The sequence below is a fragment of the Falco cherrug genome, chromosome Z (assembly GCF_023634085.1).
Source record: "Falco cherrug isolate bFalChe1 chromosome Z, bFalChe1.pri, whole genome shotgun sequence".
Classification (NCBI taxonomy): domain Eukaryota; kingdom Metazoa; phylum Chordata; class Aves; order Falconiformes; family Falconidae; genus Falco; species Falco cherrug.
Window position 1 is genome coordinate 69,354,251 of NC_073720.1, and position 14,635 is coordinate 69,368,885.

The following is a 14,635-nucleotide window of genomic DNA, read 5'->3' on the forward strand; positions in this document are numbered from 1 at the left end:
CCCAAAGGTCTTCAGCTGCCCTGAGGGACCAGCCGACTCCTGTCTCACCATCACAGAATCAAAGCAGAAACACCTGAACTGCAGCATCCCACTTGTGGAGGGCACCCAGTCTCACAGTCTTGTCAAACCCACTGGCTCAGCCCTGAGCTGCCGCTGCTGCCTGGAGACTCGTGGGACCAAAGCGTGGAGATGAGCCAGGTGTCTCAGGCTCTGCTCACACAGGACCAGAGTGGTATTAACTGAGCCGGTGACCTGGCCAAGGAAACATCCTCTGCCCTTTGATCTTGGGCATTGCTATCTACTTGCCAAGTGCCTCATCCAGGGTACCTGGTGGGCTTGTAGTGCTGCCAAGGTACCAACTAGCCCCAAAGCCTGAGTGTGTGCTCTGCAGGCATGAGAAGCTTTCTAGAGCCATTGGCCAGCAGTGGAGGCTCTGCAGCTTTGGGCCCACGTGGGACAGTGTCTCCCCATCTGCCAGGGATTGCTGAGCCAGCCCGAGGCTTCCAGCTAAGGCTGGCACACCAGTATGTGTTGCACGGGTGTGTGCAATGTTCAGGGTGCAGTGGCCACTGCTTGGTGGTCACACTGAGGATGTGGGAATGTGCTGCCGTCTCTTCAGCAGCTCTGCGAGCTGAGGTGAGGCCTGCAGGTACCCTCTGCACGGACGATGGCAAAGTCCTGATGCTGTCAGGATGATCTCCTAGGAGAACATACCCAGCCTTCACAGTGTACCTCCAGGTGCAGATGTGTGGGTGATGGTGATGGGGAGCCGCGCACACCGGCTCAGGCGGGCTGGCTCCCCGTGCCCAGGGACTGGAGAGGTGCTTGAACTCTGCTGGGGCTCTCCCCAGGGCAAGCGGGCACCGCAGACCCCCCACACTCTCCCCGCGGCGGCTGGCGCCCGGGGCTGGGCTCGGCCGCTCCGCCGGACCGGACCGGGCCAGGCCGCCCCGCCGAGGCGCCCCGAGAGCCGCGGGCTCGGGCTGCCGCACGGGGGACGGCGGGCACCCCCCGAGGCCTGCCAGCATCTCCCGGCGGCGGCGGCGGGCGCGGCGCGGGGGGCGGGCCGGGGCGGGGACCGCGGGCGGGCCGGGCCGGGCTGGGCTGGCACGGCGCGGCACGACACGGCGCGGCGCGGCGCGGCTCCCATGCGTACGGGCTGCGCGCTGCCGGAGCCCCGCCGCCAGCGGCAAGGTACGGGACCGCGGCGGGAGCGGGGCGCGCGGGGCCGGGGCACGCGTGGGCTGGGCGGCCGCGGCACCTGCCACGGCGCGGGGCCTGCGGAGCCCGGCGGTGCGGGCGGGCGGAGCGGGGGCGCCTGCCCCTCCCGTGCGCCGGGGCTGCCGCAGCCCCCGCCGGCCCCACCCCGCTTTGTGCGGAGCCGGAGCCGCCGCCGCCGGGGCGCGGACGGGCGGGGGATGCGGCGGCCGCCCGGTGATGCGGGCCTCGGGCATCCCCCGGCGTGTGCCGCGGGAGCGGGTGCGGGAGCGGGTGCGGGAGCGGGGCTTCCCCGCCGGGGCTGGTCGCGCCCTCCCCGGGCAGGACCCTCGCTGCCCGGCAGCGTCGTGCCCTTGGGCTGCTCCCGCGGGTGACTGCAGCGGAGGGTCCCGCCCCGGGGACGGCGGTCTGCAGGGGGCCGGTGCACGGAGCAGCGGAGCTCCTCGGCGGCCTGAGGCAGGTGGGAGCCGGCGTGGTGCCGCCTGCCCGGGAGGCTGCGCCGCCTCCCGCCGCCCTGCTTGCCGGTGCAACGGGTGGGCACGGCTTGGCATCTGCACAGCTTCCTTCGTGGTGGAGAGAGAAGCCTCTCCTATGGCTCTGTGTGTGCACGCCAGTGGCAGGATTTGGCCCCCTTGTGCTGGAGTCGTGGGGTTTTGGGTGCTTGGTGTCAGGGCAGGTCACAGCTTGCACAGAGCATGATGACAGTCACACAAACGGCATAGGGGCCGTACCCTCTGGCAGCGGGGTCTCCTGGTACCAGTTCCTCCTTCAGGGCGAGCCCGTGAAGGGGTCTCGCTCTTAGGCAGCGCAGCTTTGGAGGACTGCTTCCCTCGCATGGGTCTGGGTTTGATGCTGCAGCTCTGTCAGGGGCCGAGGCAGGCTGTTGCAAAGGGATATGTAATAATGACAGCACATTGCAAACAAGTCCCTGGTGGCCTGGAGAGGCCAGCTATGTGCAGTGTCTTGCTGAACATCCATTGTTCACCCTGCAGGGAGTGGTGCCCTCCTTGTCTTGCTCCGGAGCGTGGAAAAACAGCCCTGCAGCATCCTGGCTATTCGTGATCCCTCTCCCCCTGCCCCGTTCACTTACGCCTCCTAAGCAGCCACTTTGTTTGCTGCAGTCCCTTAAAGGGAATTGCCTGGAGAGGCATAACCTCCCCTCGCCTCTTGGGTGCTCAAGGGAAGTGATTTCTGCAGAGGATTTGAGGAACTCTTTGGGGGGAAGTTGGGTGTTGGTTGCCTAAAGCCTCCCAACACAGCTCCCCGGTGGGTTAACAAAGGAGCAGTCTGTGTAGCCCTGCTGTTCCCTTTGTTCTCCCACTGGCTGTGCCCTCTTTGGAGGGCTCTGATCTCTCCTGGTTTGATCACAGATAGGGAGCAACTGATGGAGGTGTGCAGGGACGTCATGTTTTGGTGTGAATGTTACAGGAAACTCTGGAGCAAAACTTCAGGAGGTAGGATAGGGGAGAGCTGGTTGCTTCTTAGAGACAAGGGAAAAAGGAGGTGTTTTCAACTATGCTGATGTTGTTTGGTAAATTAGCATTATTGCAGAGAAGCCGTAGCTTCGTGAATGAGAAGCATTTCAAATTCATTCAATCCATTAGCCCATAGCAACAAATCAAAACTCGTCATCTCTTTAGAGCTGCCATAGACCTGAGAAACACGAGGCCCAGGCACTGGAGATGTTTGGACAAAGAGCCAGACAATTCTGCTGCCTGTACCCAGCTCTGCCCCGAGCTGTGCCTGACCTTTCTTCCTCGGAGGCAAAGCAGCTCTGCGTGAATGTGTCATTTTTGCAAGGCCCCTCGGGAGAGGGAGCCTGCTGCCCTCTGTGCACCAGCTGCGTCAGCTTGCCCAGCAGCGCTGCTCACCTCCATCCCATTGATCAGTCTCGTTGCTGGCTGTGTCCGTGCAGCAGGTGGGTTTCCTGGTAGCAGGTCAGGGTATCTCCAGATGTGGTGGATTTCTCAGTCTCTTTTCCCCTGCTGGCTAATTTCTGCCTGTGTCTCGAGCATGTTGGCTTGTCCCATTTGAGCAGATTTTTTACTCAGGCAATGCCAGTAATGGATAATATTTTGAATGTTTCTATGTCTGCTACATTTGTTACTAATGGGTGATGGGTGGATTTTGGGTTGTCTGACTTTGCGGCAGGATTCTGGGAGCCTCTTTCTAGGTGGATTGGCACTGGGCAGGCTGTTGGTCTCTGGAACCAGTTTTGTTGTGCCTGTGCAAGGGCAGTTCTCTGTTGCCTTTGGGCTGTCTGGCTGCCAGATGCCCGAGTGCTGTGCGGATGGTGTTTTGTGGGTATATGCTCCAGTATGGAGCCGGTCCCTGAGCTGTGAGCTGCAGGTGCTCGGGGCCACATGTATGCTTCAGTGTTACAGAGACTTGGGGAGAGAAGTGAAGGCTTTGGCAAATCCCCAGATGTGAAGATGATGTTCTGGAGAGAGAGACAGCTGCCTCAGTGCAGGCTAAGGTAGATTCTGCACGTGACCTTCTTGTATACTGTGGTCAGTTTGCTGCCTCTGATGTTTGTGTATTCCTTGGCTCACAGTGTCTGCACAGCATGAAACCTTAATTCCACACTGGTGGGCCTTGATTTCCACAGCAGGGATTTCGATGGGGAAACTATTGGAGGGTGGGTTATGACAGGGTATGACAGAGACCTTCAGTGAAGAAATAGGGTGGAGGGGCACTGTCCCAGATCAGTTCCCCACCATCTGCTCTTTGTTGGTCCAAGGGGACTTCAGCAGAGTCCTGATCCTTAATGGCCAGACCCTGTCCTCCACCCACATAAATAAACCTTCTCCAAGAAAGTTTGCTTCAATGAAAAAAAAAAAACCAACCAATCAACAAACTCGCCACCTTATTTGAGTATTCCCATCTGCCAGTTAGAAACAGCAGCAGTCTTTTTTGGCAATAAACTGGTAGTCAGTATTACAGTTTGCCAGTGGGCTGACGTCTGCGTGGCTGCTGAGGAACTTGCTACTATACCTCCTGCTCAGACCCAAGGGGGACTGGGGACTCATCCATCGCTGGTGAGGCTGGACAGTGGCTAGGGCTGGCCACCTTGATGCACAACGGGGCCACAGAGGGTCTGGTCTCTTGCTACCTTGTCAAGAAGACACCAGTGGAGTGATGATGTGGTAAGGTTTCGCATGTAGTCATCACCTGGCTTCCCTTAAGTGCATGTTAAGCTGCTCTGGCTGCAGAGGGCTGATTGAGGCAAGCAGCCCGCAGCACACAGCAATTACGCTGACGCGCCTTTTGCCTCTCTGCAGGAGAAACAGGAAAGACCTTTACATCATCCAGGAGGCTGTGTGGGCTGAGGGGGTTTGACACTTGCAGGGTTATACTGGCCTGCAAGTAGGAGCCAGTCTGGCCTAGTATTTCCAGGGATTTCCCCTCTGTGGTATTACAGGCTTGGCAGCAACTCTCCATTTTGAAAATACACCTGCAGGGCTCTGTTAGGGTAATGCTGATGCTTATTATTTCCAAAGCACTTTGAAACTCACAGACAGGACTTTTCTGACCCTCAGCCAGACAAAGCCTTTTCTAAGCTTGGAGACATGCTGCTGCCCAATGACAGTGTGCAGCTCCAAGTCCTGTTTTCCCTTCTCCTGTTGATCTGCTCCCTGCTCTATTCCACAGTTTCACATTTTCCATAGCAGTGCCCAAAGTTTGGCCTCTCTCTCCCTCTCTTTTCCAAGCATCCTTCTAGGCTCTGGTTTGTGCAAAGGTTTATTTCCAGTCTGGTGAGCTGCTGTGCTCTTTATCTCTGTGCAAGGAAACGTGCACTCCTACCTGAGGAGAGGTCTTCTGCGCCGATGACTGCATTGCCTCACTCCCTTTGTGGGACAAAGCCACTGAGAAAAGTGATAAGGAAGATAAATCAGTAGAAACTCCCATTTTTATCTCAGAGATGGAGACAAAGTCCATGGAACCGATTAGATAGCCTCCAGGAAAGCAGGAGAGGCCAAACTCCATCTTGTTCTTCCTCCTACCGCTCTGGGAGGTGTGCTTAAACAGGAGAGGAGACAACACTGAGGGAGAACTCCTCCCAGGAGAAGGTTGCAGGGCAAGGCTCTCCAGGTCAGGGTTACACTAGTAAAGTTAGTATGAGCCTTGCTGAGTATGAGCTTGTACATAAAGTAGAGCAGGGGCAGTCAGAGAAAAGGTCCAGCAGGAATCAAGGTCAATACTTGGCCCACTCTTGAGAGTGGAAATTAAGAGTCCTTGCTCTACAGATACCATGATTTAAACTCCTCTTGCAGGGTGCCTGTGCAGAGGGCTGAAATGCTCCTTGGAAGAGTCAGAAAGCTCTAGATCCCATCTCATCCCAGGTTTTCTGGAAACCACTGGTGAGGTGCATGGATGGTGCTTGGTAGACAAGTGCCTTTTTCTCAGACATTGCCCTCTCCCCGGTCTGGGGTATGGACTGAAGCAGCAGGTAAATGACAGCACGTGCAAGCGCAGGACTGAGATCAGTGGAATTCTCCCAAAACTGCCTGTCTTATTCCAGCCTCGCCTGGGTCTCATTTAGCCAGGGAGCACATTTGCCTGCCTGCCAAAAGGACCCTTGAAGTGGTGCTGCCCCTGAATGCCACCGAGTGCCATTCTTACAGGGGCAGTCAGCACTGAATCCAGTCACAGGCTTTTCACCACCCTCTGTAGCACAGTAGCTCTTCTCCCATCAGGTGTCTGTGGAGTTTTGCTTTCCAGGCTGTGAAGGGTTCGGGTCTGCCAGTGCCATTCAGCTTTTGGCCACCTTCCACATAGTTACATGTGAGGTTATGTAAACCAGTGTTTCACAGTGTTTGTCTTGAGGAAGAATACACAAAACTTGAAAAATATAAACCATACTGCCTTAGAAAAGTGTAGATACTATTTTGCTTGAACTTCTGGCACAGCTGCAGTGCTCCTTTCTAAGGAACCTCACACTGATGCTAATGGGAACACTGTCTGGTAACGTGAACAGTGCCAGGAAGGACCAATCTTCCTTGCCGTTCCCTGGTTTCTTCCATGCCATCTGGCTCCTAAAAGGAACCTGCCTGTGTTGGCAACAGAATCGCAGGGTTATAGGTGCAGGGAACCCAGACAGCTCTGTAACTGCAATAGACAAATAGAAGAAGTCAAATATTATCTTGCTAACATCTACTTACATGTAATTAGCTCATATTATTTTTCTCTGCCATTTTCTCTAATTTAAATACCAAAATACACACACAGGGGAACAAAAACAAAATCAGAATAGCATGGTTGCAAGTTCCTGCTCTCATAATATTCAGATCCTCCTGCGTATAGAGGCTCTTTTCCTTACGGTGACAAGTATCAGGGTCTCTTCTGACCCCTCCTGCCTGCGGTCATGGCTGTGGCTCATGTTTCTCTTTGAATTTGCAAAGATATGATGTCAGTAACTTATGCCTGAAGTCCTAATTGAAAAGATTGAATTTGCTGATGATAGCCTGACATCCATAGAAATCAATAGGAGTTTTAAAAATCATGGCACTCATTTGAAGGCTTAATAGGGATTGAAGGGCTTGATATTACATCTCCTTGCATCTATTTGAGGCTCATGCCTCTGCTATGCATTAAGCCCTGTACAATAGCTATGGGTGTGATGGACCCTGCCAGGCAAACCAAGTCTTGGAGCAGAAAATCCACCTCACTCTGATTTTATAAGTAAAAACTCAAGTGGAAAGTTGACTCTTTCATCTTTCTTGGCATCCAGGTTGTGGTTTTGGTGAACTCTTTGTTCCTGTGGAGTTTAAAAGATCAGAAGCCTCTTGTATCTTTACAGATAATGGATTTTTCAGTCTAGCTGACAAACCAGAACAAGAGCCAGTAGCTGGAAGTAGAAGTTATTATTTGTCAAAATAATAAGGCAGTTGTGTTTTTAGCAGCAAAGAGGAGTAATCGTGGGAAGAGCTTCCTGGGATGAAGCATTTCTAGAAACTTGAACAGGATGATCTTCTAAATAATGTCATTCAGTGCAGGCAGCAGTGTTCTTTGGGAGCGGGTGACATCTCTTGGCCTGTCATTAGCCAAACAGCAGCTATTTGGCATCCTGCAGAGATTTCTTTCTCCCAAAGCATCCTGTCTCACCGTGATGGAGAGCATACACTCCTCTTTCCAACCTTTCAGCATGTTCTGCTGGGCTTTGCCTTTAGGGCCCCATTCTTGTTCCCCAACATGACAGCTAACTTTCACTCTTGAGTTTTGTTTTATCATCACTGGAAGGATGACAATTTGAAGGCAGGAGTCCTCTCAGCCACTTTGGACATTAACATGACTGTAAGTGGAGATGGACTTCACTGACCATTGGCTAGAGATCTGGAGAGGCAGGAGTAAGTTTCTTATCCTCATGGATGTGTAGGACCAGTACCTGCCTTTGCTGCTGGTGTGTATTGACTGACCGGGGTCACAGTTATTAGCCAGACAGGGGCTCAGCAGGATGGTTTGCTTGCCTGTAGTACCTCCACCTATGGTGATTTTCATAATTCACAAAGGCAAAGCTCTGAGAAACCTGGCCTGACTTAGAGGCTGACCCTGCTGTAACCAGGAGTTTGAGCTGCAGACCCCCAGAGGCCCCTTCCAGACTAAATTTGCCTGTGGCTTCTGTGATGATAGTAGAAGTGAAACTCTGTTAATGATATTAGGAACCAAAGTTCCAAGGAATTAAGCCAAGGAAACCCATAGCTAAAGTCCACCTGGAAGGTCTACCTTGGTCCCTACCTTCCATACTACTTTCCCAACACTGATGCCAAGTGTTGAACTTGGATGAGCATTGAGAATCTGCTTCTGCTGCAGCACACATACCTGCTTTATTGGTCCAGACAAAATATCAAAGGATGTCCTTGAATATATTGTGGTCATCCTTGAAGTTTCAAAAGATGTTTCAGTGAAGCTCATCTGGCTGTTAGCTTGGGGAATCTCTTGCTGTTGAGACCTTGGTTTTGGTGCCCAGCCCGCTGTGTGCATCCTAAGCTTAATTGAAAGTAGATCTGTTTGATGTGTAAAGAGGGAACTGAAGTGACAATTTCTCTACCTTCTCTTTCTTTCAATTTTTAGAAAGCAGTCATTATCTTTCATATGGTTTTGTGTATTTCAGAAGAGTTTTCTAGAGTCTTACCTATTCTTGCTTTCCTGACAGCATGACTTGCAACATGAACTTTTCTGTGATTTCATGACAGCTTGTGTTTTATGTATAAAAACAATACAGCAGTGTTTATACTCTTGTTTCTGCCTGTCTTGCAGTAAGGCTCAGTTGCAGGTGTTTGGAAGGCTAATGGCACAGACACCATATGTGGCACTAGAAGGGTTTCACACACCTTTCACTGTTGCGGGGTTCTGCTGCCACTGGTGCTACTAGCCACTGGCAGTACAGGCAGATGATTGCATGGTGTGCTAGTCTGTAAGTCTGGAAATCCGTCTCTTGAACTCCTGCAGAAAGGCAAGTCTTCCCCAGGAAATTCAGACCTTTATGGCAAGCTCTTTCTGAAAACCTTTCCCTTTCTTTACTTCCATATCTGCCTGTGTCATTGTCTGCTGTCCTTCCTGTGCCTGGAGTTCTCTGGCATCATGGGGCACCCAGGGCATCACTCAGAGCAGCACCAGCACTCACGCCCTCAAGTAGGCTTGGAGAGCCCCCTGTGCAACTGCTCCCAATTGCTGTCATCTTTGGCTGAGCAAGAGCTAGGAGCATGGTGCATGACTCTTCCCTGGCTTTGAACAAACTGCAGAAGCTTCCTGGAGCCTGAAGACTTTCTCTGGTACTGAAAAGCCCTAGATGCAGGTGTAATTTCATGAACATGTGTAAGATACCCAGAGAAAACTGCATATTCAGTCAGGTGCAGTGTGGCCCAGTGTGTCCTACACAGTGCTTTTATTCTCACTCTTCACACAGACAGTCTTTGTTTTTGCTGCCTAAGGCATGGAAATCACGCCCCAAGCTGCTTGGCCTGCATTATGTCAGGAGTGCAAATGCTGCTTTAGTTCACAGCCAGACTTCAAGGGCTGTGCTACCTTTCCTTTTATTTTTTTTTTCCCTTCCTTTTCCTTTTTATCCTTTCCAGTGGCACTGTAAAAAAGATCAAATACTTTCTGGATACATCTACATTGCCTCATGCAATGCTAGCTTTCTGCAACTCATTGAGGACCTGGTAATGCAGAAGAGAAGGCAGAGAGGGACAACTGTTTAGCTTGGAAAAGGTATGCCTGAAAAGGGATATGATATATGGCCTTTGACATGCGGTAGGATGATGGGATGGAGAGTTCAGATGGGGTGTGATTGTTCCTCTGTTTATTACTGCCCAGGAACCACAGGATACAGATAAACAGTGGAACGCATCGACACAGGATGTTGGGGATGTGGTTCAAGAAAAGCCATTAGATGAATCTGCAGGCGGAAAACCCATTAGGGCTGGCTAAACAGACAGATAAGCCTTCGGCTCAAAAAGTCTGTGAAGCACAGATGCCCAGACCTGACTCAAAGGCAGAGAAAAAATCAGTTTATTTGTCGTTGTGGATATCAACTATGCTGGAGGAGTAGGCTGGCATGGAAAGTAGCAGTGGTAGAGGCAGCAACTCTGTGGCAGGGAGCTTAGATGGGACATGGAGGTTCTGTTAGGGTGCTCCCCAGCTGGAAGGGTTGGAGAGAGGGATGGTGCAGAGGGACAGAGCTGGAAAACGATCAAAACTCATACTGGAGGAGATATGCAAAGAGGCTGGCAGGAATGACGTATGTAGGAAATAAACTACTATATGGGAGGAAAGACTGATCTTCATGGCTGATAAATGGGAGGTGGAGGTGGGAAGAGGGAGACTGGTCACAGGGGAGAGCAGTGATGCTGAACAAAATGATCAGAGATGGAGGAACACCTAAAACTAGTATAAGAGAACAACACTTGGAGGAGAGGAAGTAAAGAAAATAGTCTATCTGAAGACAAGCGGGGCTGAAGATCAAACAGAGAAGGAGGTCTATGGAAAAGTGTCTGTGCAGTGACTGCATCAACTCTCTGATAGCTATAGCCACATCTACAGTGCAAGAGGAGTAGACCTGTGGAGTGAAAGAGGTAGTACCAGGACTTCATATCCGCAGGCATTTTGGATGTTTTAATTTGACCCAGTTGGTTCCATTAGTGGATGGAGTGTACTCAGTTCTGATCCTGGAATGTTCTTAGTTTCACCTGGAGGGAATCCTGTCCGCATGCTCCAAGATGGCTTTGCAATGCAAACTGGAGTGCAGTAAATGTCAGCAATAAGGAGATTTGCTTTGGAAGTGTCCTTCCAGTCTGAACCAAGCACTGCTTCTGCACGTGGACCAATGGATCTGGTTCAGAGTGATGCCATTGGTTTCTCAGAGACTGTGCATTTGCTCTTGCCAAGCCCAGCAGGTGAATTAATGGACACAGAATCTTGTTTCCCTGGCAGAGAAAGTACAGATAGTCCTCCAACATCAGTGAAAGCCAGACTAAGAACCAAAAAGAGAAAAACTGAACCTCTGCTCTAAATGGTGAATCGATTTTAAAACTTGTGATGTGGCAGAAGAAAGTGTTGTCTGTAAAACCTGCCTTTGCCACACACATTCACTGCTTGTCATGCATCAGATAAATGGGGCCTGCTGTTAGAGAGCTCAAAAGCATGTTAAGAGTTTTCTGGAGAACAGAGAGATGTCAATTTTGATTTAATCAGGCAGTCAAAGAGAAAAGCCTCAACGGACATCATAAGGCAATTCCACAGGCACAGCATGCGTGTGAGAGAGCTCCCCACATTTCTGTTTTCTGTGGGCCCCTAAATGGTTTTGCATGCTGCAAGGGAGGTGGAAGAACTCTGCAGCTATGAGCTTCAGAGAAGACCTCTGATGCTGCCCACCACCTTTCAAAGAACAAGGTACTGCTGGTATTGCTTCCAGCAGGACAGGGACCATTTTCCTTTGCTCCAGGCTGATGACTGGGACATCCTCAACTGATTCTTCTCTAGTCCCTTGTAGTAGGTACCTGTGTCTTTTGCTGCCATACAGATTTATTAATAGCAGGATACAACTCCTGGAAGAGCAGTTACAGAGCCAGACTCTTCTTGGCAGTGACGGATAGTGTAACAAGGAGAAAAGGACACAAGCTGCAGCTGGAGGGAAGTAGGTCAGATATTAGAGAAAGCTGTATGCCCAGCAGGGTGGTACGGCCCTGGGACCAGGCAGGTGGAGGCCTTCATCCTTGCAGGTTTTGAGGGTTCCACATCTGCCCTGATTTAGAGCTATGGGCAGGCTCAACTGTGAGGCTGGACAGGAGACCACCAGAGGCAAGGTGGCCAAACCCCCTAAACCAGTGATGCTCAGCTTTGCTGCAAGGCAAGACTTCTGTACGGTAGCCTGTAGCAGAGATACACCATCTGCCAGATGTCTTCAGGCATGCTTAGACCTCATGATAAAGAGCAGTGGGACTAAGCGTCCCTGTCTTCCCAAACGACACAGCAGACTACTAAGACCTTGCTGAAACTTTTTGATGGGGAGCTGAACTTTGGTTCCTGAAACTCAGAAACCAGCTTGATCTTGAATAGCAGGAAGCTTCTTCCTGTGAAATAGGAGAGGAAAGCATGGTGTCCTGGTTTCAGGAGAAACTGCTGATCTTGCAGAGGGTCAGATGATTTTTTCAAGGCTGCCTTTCTGTCAAGAAATGTGGCAACATCTCTTAAAGTTTGTGCATTTCACCACTTCCTTTTTATAATGAGTTTTTGCAGGGTGGGGGGTAGAGGAGGCTTCTAGTTTTTATTGTTCATTGAACTGGGGTTGTGGTATTTGCTTTTCTTTCGTAACAGAGCATAGTATCTTGCCAGAGTAGAAAAGCCCTGTAAGGTGGAATTTGCCCTCTCATTGAATTGAGAAGCACATTAGTACTCACAAGGAAGTTGATAAGCAATAATATTTTGTTTGCTGCCCAGGTAACCAGCAGAGTAAAAGAGGGTATTGTCTCTGGAGAATGCAGGCAAGCTGGCTTTATCTTTCTGCCGGAGTACACAGGCTATCTTGGAAAGCTGGAAGTGAACCAGGAGAAGGAGGGGCATGCTCTCTAAAGAGGCTAGGGTGGCCCCATCCTCTGCTTCAGTCACTGCCTTCTGCCCTTCCTGGGAGCTCTGATAAGCCTAATGAAACAGTGCTGAGTTTCAGGGGTTTTGAGTTTTTTTGAGTTATTCCAGCCTTTCGCACTCCCCCAGCCCACTACTGTACTTCTTAAAGGCCATGTTGACTGAAGCCATTTGTGTCCTCAACACATCACCTTTCTTTCTGCCAGAGCTTGCGGAGTTGGGGCACCAAATGAAGCAGACACAGGACACGTGGTGAAGGGAGAGATTGAACTATAAGGAAACAGTGTTGTCATGGAGTGTGGGATCGTCCTTGGAGGATCCTCCTGTTCTTCTTAGGACATATGAACTGACTTTGCATTGACCGAGCATAAGTTTCTTCACACTCACTGGAGGGTGGGCTGTGCTCTTCAGCTTAATTTCTATCTGATACTGGCTTAAAAGTATTCAGGAGGCTGCTTCTTCTGTGGCCTGAGGAATTCATGTGCAGTGAAGTGGTGTTTCAGTGCCTGTGCCTGAGTGAGAGGTGTGAACCTTCAGGAAGTGGAGCTCCAGGCGCCATTGACAGCAGAATGGCAGTGGTGGTGCCACAGGTGCCTCAGGCTCCCTCGCTCCAGGGTGAATCACTTCGGTTGCTCATGGGAATGCAATCATAAGATGCTTGTCTGGCCACTGCAGGGAAGTCCGAGGTCTGGCAACAGAGCCTCCATGGGTACTTCCCAGCCCCTGGAATTCTTAAGCAACCTGGAGGCTCCCAGTCTGCTTGATGCCTCTCATGAGGGGAAAAACAGCCCCTCATGAACTTCAATAAAGATAAATGTCAACTTCTTGTCTGATTTGCAGCAGTCCCCTGCATTGGTGTAGGCTAGGTCTGACTGGCAAGAAAGCAACTCTTCAGTGAAGGCCATGAGGCAGCAAGTTTGACCAGAGTTATCTGGGTAACTTTGCAAGCCCTGCAGGCCAGCTGCAGCCTGGACTTCTCCGCAAGACGGTAGGCAGACACGTTTCCCAAGGAGGCTGTGGGATCTTCATCCTTGTTGGTCTTCCAAACTCAGCTGGACAGTCCAAGCAACATGACCTGCCTTTGTAGTGAGCTTTGCTGGGGGCTGAGGATAGGACTCAGGACTTTCAGAAGTGCCTTCTGGCCTAATTTTTTCCTGTCATTCTGTGTGCTTTGTTGTTGTAATTTATTTTTGCTTCTCCCACTTGCCTTAGGGGAGGCTCAAGTACACATTCAATGCCAGGTTTGGAAGTGACCCCAGCAATAAAATGAAGAACGGGTGACAATTCAGCCGGTACTACATGACATGGCTTCGCTTGACAATATTCTGGGGTATTTTATCCAAAATACTGTCTTGGGCTCCTTGTCAGGTCAGGTGGCAGGACAGTCTGAGCCTCTTGGGAGCTGCCTGAGGCTGTAGTCTCTGCCAGTTTTTTTTCTTTGCTTTCTTCCCTGCTCCTGGCTGTTGCTGCTGGCTGTACTGGGATGACCCACTTAAAAATAACCTGACTCAGCTATTTTTGTGAGGCATGTGTGCTCCCTTGTCCATCTCCCTTCTGTGCCAGTGTGACAGAAGAGCACAGCCATGGAGGAATACTAGGTGGTGGGGCTGTGACAATACCATGAGCAGTGTCACCATCAAGGAGTTTTTATGCTGGACCACGCTTGGCATTGCTGCCAGCCCTGGGGACTGCATTGCAGTTTCAGCTTTGATTGAACACAAATACAGTTGGAAAGCTCATACAGGATGGCCATTGGATTTTTGCCGTCTCAACCTTGCCTTGTGGAGAGTGGTCTTGTTTCAATCCTGGCAGCCCCAGGCTGCCCCTGGACATATGCACTTAAAATTATTTTGAGGTTCACAATACTTGGTGTATCTTCTAACATGAACAAAATTTGCACATCATGCGTTTTACCAAGTTTTGGGCTTTGGTATGTTCTTGGCTTTAGTGGGCTGCTTTGGGATCCCTCACTAGAAAGATGCTCTGAGACAATGTGGTACCATCTGGTGACAAAGTTTGTGGGATGCAGGGATGCAGTGGGCTGCTGGCATCAAGCCAAGTGTCTATGCAATGTTTGCCTTTCCTGGCTGAAGTGGATATCTGGGGGAGGCAAAAGTACTGGAACGCCTTCCTGCTTATGGTCCAAGCACATTATGCCTGTCAGTGGAGGAGCCACTATCTTGCCTCTCCTGGGGTTGTGTCCACCTGTTACTCGCTGCATAAGCTTTGGATTACTGTACTGAAAAGAAGGGGCAAGAGTGTCTGCTGTGCCCACTCAGAGAAAGGTTTGGGCTCTGATGTTTTGTGGGTGAGGAAATTAACACATTTCCATCTT

General features: G+C 50.9%; 1 protein-coding gene across 1 annotated transcript in view; it reads left to right on the plus strand.

Annotated features, from left to right (window-relative positions):
* The first annotated feature begins 1,100 nt into the window (after nt 1–1,100).
* Nucleotides 1,101–14,635, plus strand: part of CORO2A (coronin 2A) — a 62,312-nt gene continuing 48,777 nt past the window's right edge. Inside the window, exon 1 of the mRNA XM_055699652.1 lies at nt 1,101–1,194. The gene's annotated coding sequence lies outside the window, so the exon portion shown is untranslated. The remainder of the gene's footprint in view (nt 1,195–14,635) is intronic.